At 53.5% G+C, this 7007-nt stretch overlaps 1 protein-coding gene across 1 annotated transcript in view; it reads right to left on the bottom strand.

The window, feature by feature from the left end:
- The window catches only part of HYDIN (HYDIN axonemal central pair apparatus protein), a 415526-nt gene that overhangs the window by 398583 nt on the left and 9936 nt on the right, over positions 1–7007 (bottom strand). The gene's annotated exons all lie outside the window — the stretch shown is intronic.

The following is a 7007-nucleotide window of genomic DNA, read 5'->3' as shown; positions in this document are numbered from 1 at the left end:
AGAACTTGAACCCAGCTGGTCTGACTCCAAATCGCCTCGGTAGAGTCCTTGCCACTCTGGAGCCTCCTGTCCCGGTGCAAAGACCATGCAGGGCCCCGGAGCCCTCATTTCTCTCCCAGCCACACCCCTTCCTGAGAGACCTGTCCTCTCCACTGCTGGGTGCCACAGCCCGGGGGCCTCTGGCTGCTGCGCACACCAGCCTGGACCAGAGGGACATCACGCGCAGGCTGGGCCAGGGGCCAAGAGCCTCCCGGAGCCTGAGCCTGAGGTCCAGGGCTGTCGTGGAGAAGGTGGGGCCCTGCAGCCAGGTGCTGCTTTGGGGGCGAGAGGTGGCAGCAAGACCAACCCGAACCAAGATCCACCTGGTGCTGTGGAGAGCAGAAGCCATCAAAGGGCAGCGGAGAAGACAGCAGAGGGCGCCCTGGGGTCAAAAGTCAGAACGGGAGGGAGGAGCTGGGGGAGAGGAAGAAGTGGGGGCGGAGGAAAAAAATAAGCCAAACAGAGAGAAACCGTGAAAGGACAGGTCCTTCCAGGAGGCCCTGCCGCACTTCTTCCTCACGCCTTCTCCCCTCCATGCCCTAAAAGCCCATTTCTGTCCTCTGTGCACAGCCCCCCCTTTTCATCCCTGGTCTTCGGCCGTGACCCCTGGATGAGGTGCTCTGGCCTCACACACACACACACACACCTATATCTGCATCCCCCTCAGTGTCCTGGAAAGGTGGGGACAGTGGCTGCCACAGTTTGGGGTCCACTTGGGGGCAGAGCTGGTCCTTTTCTACTTGGCTGCGGCGGAGTCTTCCCAGGCACACTCACAGGAAGGGCAGACTCATGCTCTCAAGACGGGGTCTTCTTTACTGAGCCGATTCAGTCCATTGTGAACACAGAAATGGGGGGGTGGGGGCGAGAAGAGCGTCGCCACAGGCCAGCAGGGCCCGGGCTGGGGAGAGCTGAATGGTAGCCGAGGCGTTCGGGCGTGCGGGGCGGCCTCTGCTTCACCTTTCTCACTGGGAACACTAGACTTCGCAGCCCCGCTCTACTGCCTTGGCTTGCCCTGGAGAGCTTTGGCTCCTGAGGCCAAAGTCCAGGACAGAGCAGCCCCGGGCAAGCATGGAGCTCTCCAGCTCTCCGGCAGGGGTCTCCAGGGTACCTTCTGCGTTCACACCATCCCTTTGGAAAGATGACCAAGAGCCAGCACAAACCCCTCTAACTCCATATGGGGAGGGCGAGGGGTCTCCCAGGCTCATCCCAGGAATGGCCTCACCCCAATGAGGAGCAGAGAGGTTCTCGAGGTCTTTCTCTGGGCTGCAGCTCCCCCAAACAAGGCCATCAGCTGCCCCGCTTCTCACACGCAGACTCAGCTCAATCGCCCAAGAGGAAGTGAGACACAGGGCAAGCTAGGAATTAGGCAGTTTTAGGGACACTGCAGGAGGGGACCTCGGAGAATTGAGGAAGGCTTCAGAGATAAGGACAGCAAGAGGAGTGTAACTAATTCCACCTGGAAAAACAAACATGCCAGGACCAAGGACAACATTGTTAACGCTGGTCCTGGTTTCCTTCAGGTGGTAAAGGGAGGCGGAGATTGGGGAAATGGAGAGGGGTTTACTTTATGGACAACTTAGGAGGGCAGCTGTTTAACTTCACTGCAGGGATGCCCCTCCAGAGGACTGGGCCATAAAGATAAAGATGCAACAAATGGGGAAAGACAGACCTGCTAGATAAGGAATGTGAAGATCCCCTGCTCAGTAACAAATTAAGTGAGACAGCCGAGAACTGGCCAATCACAAAGAAACTGGTGGAGCTTTAGAATAATGAGGAAAAGAAGGTCTATATTCCCTGAGACACAACTCACTTTGGCTTCCTTGCCCCTCCCAGGCCTGGTTCCCTGGCCTGGGAGTCCCACTTTATTTCTGCTCTTTTTCTCCTCAATAAACTTTTTCTTTCTCTAAACAAACTGCCTCTTCTCGCTTGCTCGCCTGAGCGTCTGCGAAGTTCCTGCTGCAGCTTCGTGAGACACCAACCCGAGGGGGTCTAGTGGCTGGGGCTCAGCGCTGCCCCTGCAGCCTGGGATCTGTTCCTGGCTGGGAGACTAGGCCTGACAATTCCGGTATCAGAAGGAAAACGCCAAGAGCATCATCTCAAGACAGGCAGCGCTCAGAACCATAACCCAATAAGCAGGAATCCAGCGCCTCTCCAGGCAGGACGAGAATGTTCCTAGAGCAGACTGGTCAAATCCAGGGGAAGTCACGTGGCTGGGAAGTGCTATGAGCATGGGGACCACGGGGACCACTGCCGTTGGAAAGCGCTAATAAAGCAGGCTTTGTCCTAGCGGCCGCTCTCCACCACACTGCCAGTCGGGGAGAGGGCTGGGCACCCAGCAGGTCTGACCCTGACCAGGCAAGGGAGCATGTGGGCCTAGAATCCCACCCTGGTCCCCACTGGGCAGCTGCAGCAAGGGGGACTGCCTTGTCTTCTGGGAATTGCTCCCTGACTCCCCAATGATTGTTCAGCTGGGATACTGTGGGCAACTTGTATTTGCTCTGTTGTCTTCATTCAGGAACAAGTAGCATCCCTTCAGGGTTATCACGCATTTCCCCAGGCACATACACCCCACCCCATATACTTTGACCCTGTCTTCCGCCCCCTCCCAGTCACCTCCTGCCAGTTCACTGAAGAGCACACATCAAAGGCAAAACAACTTCTAAGAAAGGACAGACACGGGTAGGTAGCCCTTAGGGAAATGCAAGTTAAAACCCCAGAGACATAACACTGATGGAAGGCTGAGCCCACCTTCTCATCTGACAGCAGGGAAACCCCAATTCAATTTTTTAATTTTTTTCAGTGTTTTATTTCCCTTTATAAAGGCAGCATTTACTAAATTGCTGTGGGTTACCTCATAAAGCCAGAAAATGGAGCATTGACACAATGCCCATGGTTTACACTGAAAACCACAACAGAGCAGCCCAGGCCTCGGGCCCGGGACGGAGCTCGTCCTGCTGGGTCTCAGAGCGGCTGCTCCTGGGCTCAGGGCAGGACATGCTCCTCAGGGGCAGGCCGAGAGTCACTTTGTTACAGGGCAGGGAAAGGGACCACCCTGTTACAACTTCAGAGACACTGGTTCAGGAGCCTGAACCACAGGCTCACTTCTTTAAAGGACAGGCGCCTGAAGCCTTTTCAGGACTTGAGACAAAGACTACACCGTGAGTCCTACACACCTAGTGCGCTTATGGTGACCAATGCAAGGAATGTTACTTTGGGCTGGTCAACCGCGGGTGTAACTTGGAAACCACAGTGGGCGCCAAACTGTTATAGGGCAGCACCGATACAAAACGGGGTGCCTGACTGTGGGTCCTCACCCGCACACTTAAAAGGACTTATCAATACTCTACTGCAGGCGCACCCGAAAGGTTAATAAAAGGTTTATTTACAAGGGAAGGGCAAATGAGGAAATGTACAACTCATGGAGAAAAGTGGGAGACAAAGTTTTAAATGCGTCCTACCCGATCCGCTGATCAGGAATCCCAAATGGCACTCTAAGAGCTGGCCGAGAGCCAGGAGCCATAAAGCCAAGAGGCGAGCAAGAGAGCAAGCCCCCCCAAGGCCCACGTGTTTGGTTTTTATACCAACCTTGGCTGCTTAACTCCACCCTCAGGTCCCTGCCACTTTCCCTTTGGTGGTGACGGGATTTGTCTTTCCCAGTGTCTTGATGGCTTTGGTCTGGAGTGGGGGTGGAGTCCATAAAGCCTGTATGGGATTAGCTCAGAACATCCTTTCCCCCTAACACTGGGGCGGTCATTTCCCGCGAGGCGAGGCATGTTTCCATTGAAGACACAAGCTGGGACCGTTGCTCAGAGGCCAGAGTCTAGGTCAACAAAACCCCCTGCAGAGGCCAGACCCTTCCTGGCTGGGGCTGACTGGTCACACCAGCAGCTGGTGTCAGAAGGGAGTATGAAGGGCAGGGCACACAGCCCTACAGGCAGGGCACACAGCCACTTCACAAGCCTCTGGGCGGCATCCCCCTGGGGCCGCAGGCACTCAAGCAGTGAGCACCAACTCGTCACCGGGGACTCCTCGTAAAACAAACAATTTCTACAGTGTATTAACATGTCGCCCCACAGGCTCGACCCCAGGAAGGCTGAGCCTGTCTTCTCATCTCACAACTCACACAAATCTTACAACAGTAACGCTCTAGACCCGCCGGATTATTTCTAGCCCCACTCTTCTTAACGAGGTACAAAAACCACCCTGGTGTCTTTCCCCGGGCTCCCCTGGGAAATCTCAGAGCTCACTGGAGGTGAGAGAGAGAGCCTGAGAGGTCCCTTTCATTTTTCTTCCTCTAAATTTATCACACTATCTGGGAAGGCAAAATGTAAAGCGTTGTCAGGAAGTTTGGAGATTTTAATATAAGATCATGGGTGCCCAAGAAATAACCCTGGCTCCCCCTTTTAATTGATTAGCAAACATTTAAAAATTAAAGACCCAAGCGTACTGAAGACATAGGTCCACAGAACACTTGCACACAAATGTTCATAGCAGCATCGTTCATAATTGCCAAAAGAGTGGAAATAACCCAAATGTCCATCAACTGATGAATGGATAAATAAAGTGTGGTGTTTCCACACAATGTGCAGAATGTGAGTCCCCTGAAACACGGAACTAAGGACTGAGAGGTGCCACACATGGATGAACCTCAAAATAAGTAGACTGAATAAGAGAGGCCACATACCGCGTGATTCCATGTATATGAAACATCCAGAATAGACACCTAAGACAGGAAGTGCCTGCCAGGGCTGGGGGGTGGAGGGAGGCATGGCTGCCTCTGGGCACAGGGCTTCTTTTAGCAACTGTTCTGGAATTAGGTGGAATCAGAGAGTGCTGGAGGCTGCACATCCTGAGAGTGGACTAAAATCACTGACCTGTACTTTCTCCTAGGTAAATACCTTCATTTGAAAGGAAAAAAGCCTATGTAGGCATGAACCGTGGAACAAGGAGTACACACAGCTTGTTCATGAGTGCGTTTTCACTCCTTGTGTTTAAAAATAATCTTCCCTAGGACGTGAAAAGGTCAATAAAATGCACCTCTAAATGAACCTTCCCTGCTGTGGGCAGTAGTGTGGGCCGGGAAAGCAAGGAGGCCTACACAACCCCTGCAGCCTTAACTAAAATACCACAGGTTGCATGGCTTCTTTTGAGACCCAAGTAACACAATACTTTTGTGTGACAAAAGTAACACAAGTAAAGTTCACTTTCCAAACTTTGTCCTTCACATTCTGGAACAAACGGACCTAGTACTCTAGGACTGGGTCAAAACTATTTTCATAATAATACTAAAATGTTATTTATGTTAACCTGTGGTGTGTTCATCAAGGCTATTTTCAAATGAATGAATGAATAAACAGGTACTTTTTTAAATGTTTCCGCTTCTTTTTCTAATGTGGTAAATATCGATAGTCTTAACCCACATAAACAAAAGCTCTCTGGGTAATCTCCATGGTCAAGAATGGAGAGGGTCAGGCCAGATCTCAAAACATAGTGTTGGGGGAAAAAGGAAGAGGAGTAGTAAGTGGCCTAGCAACACCACCTGTGTAAGTTTACATCATACAACACGGTGCTTTGTTAGGGCATCAGAAAAACCAAGATGCACACGGAGGGCATCAGACGGCTGCCGGGGCAGGCCTGGGCGAGGGACGTCCCCTTCAGTGTGATTGAAACAGCAAGAGCCATGACCGTGACCTGCGCCCACTGAGGTGTGTGCCTCGTACGAGCCTCTGCCCTCGGCTCCCACACACCCTCCCTCAAAGAAAAATGCCCACTGGCTCCCCACAACCACACCCCCCCACACACAACCCTGCCAAGTACAGAGCTGAGCGCAGACACTTCCCTCTCCTGGCCACCTGGCTGGCATCATCTTCCTACAGATACCTCATCCCGGGAGACTACGTCCAGCAAATCCATGGCCCTGGGGAAATCCTGTGGGGTGGAGGCAAGAGCTCCCCAGGGGGGGAAGGCGGATGGGGTGGGTAAATACCACAGAGGCAATGCAAGAGAGGCAGTGCATTTATGCCCGGATGAGGGAGGGAGCGCCCATGGGCAGGAAGCCCTGTACCTAATGCAGAAACCAGCAGAAAGTGATGCAAGTGGGACAGTTGCCTTGGGAGCTACACAGTGAAGGCCCCAGGATGCCTGGGGGAACCCTGCAGATACACAATCCAGGAATCCAGACTGGAGGGCCAGAAGCAGAGAAAAAGAAAGCTCTTCAAAAGGCACGGGCCATGTGCCAGGGACGTAGCGGAGGGCAAGCACGCCATCTCGTTAAACCAGCAGCGGAAAAAACTGCTGCTCAACACCAAATGACCCCTGGTTTCTGCTTACCCAGCGCCCTGCCTGGGACTGGCCGCCCGGAGGCAACCACGCACTGCGCCTGAGGCTCCCTTGGGGAGTCTGTGGTCCGACTCCTTCGGGAGACCAGCACTGAGCTGTGCTCTATGCCACACTCAACCTGGGGGTTGCAGAAAGATACAAGGGCAGGCCCAGCTGCCCTTCCCGCACGGGTCTCTCCATCTGAGTTTCCTGCCTTGAGCCCCACAGCAGACACTAATCTCGTGCCCTCTCCATCCCACTGATAGTAAGGCAGCCCTTTCCCTCAGGACCCACCCTCCTCCTCGACCCCAGCTATTTCCATAACTTTCTTTTTTTTAAAAAAAAGATTTATTTATTTTTGCAAGAACCGGGGTACAGGCCAGATGCACGGGAGGGTGAGAAGATTCACCAGAGACAGAGCGGGGAACAGAACAGGCAGACTGACGAAATACACTGCTGAGGGGAGCAGCAGGTGCGACAGGAGGTCTGTGCGCCATGTGGGACCCTCGCTGGCCGGCGGGCCGTGATTGAACCAGCGCTGCAGAGGCTGCAGACAGCTTCACAGCGCTGCGCTCAACTGCCTGCGCCACCAGGGGAGGTCCTCTTTCCATAACTTTCTTCGGTGAGCTGATCCCCTGCCCTCAGGAACC

This window comes from Talpa occidentalis, unplaced genomic scaffold (assembly GCF_014898055.3).
Source record: "Talpa occidentalis isolate TD23 unplaced genomic scaffold, MPIMG_talOcc4v2.1 talOcc4.17, whole genome shotgun sequence".
In the NCBI taxonomy this organism is placed as follows: Eukaryota; Metazoa; Chordata; class Mammalia; order Eulipotyphla; family Talpidae; genus Talpa; species Talpa occidentalis.
The sequence above is the reverse complement of the archived record's forward strand: the minus strand, read 5'-3'. Positions and strand labels throughout refer to the sequence as shown.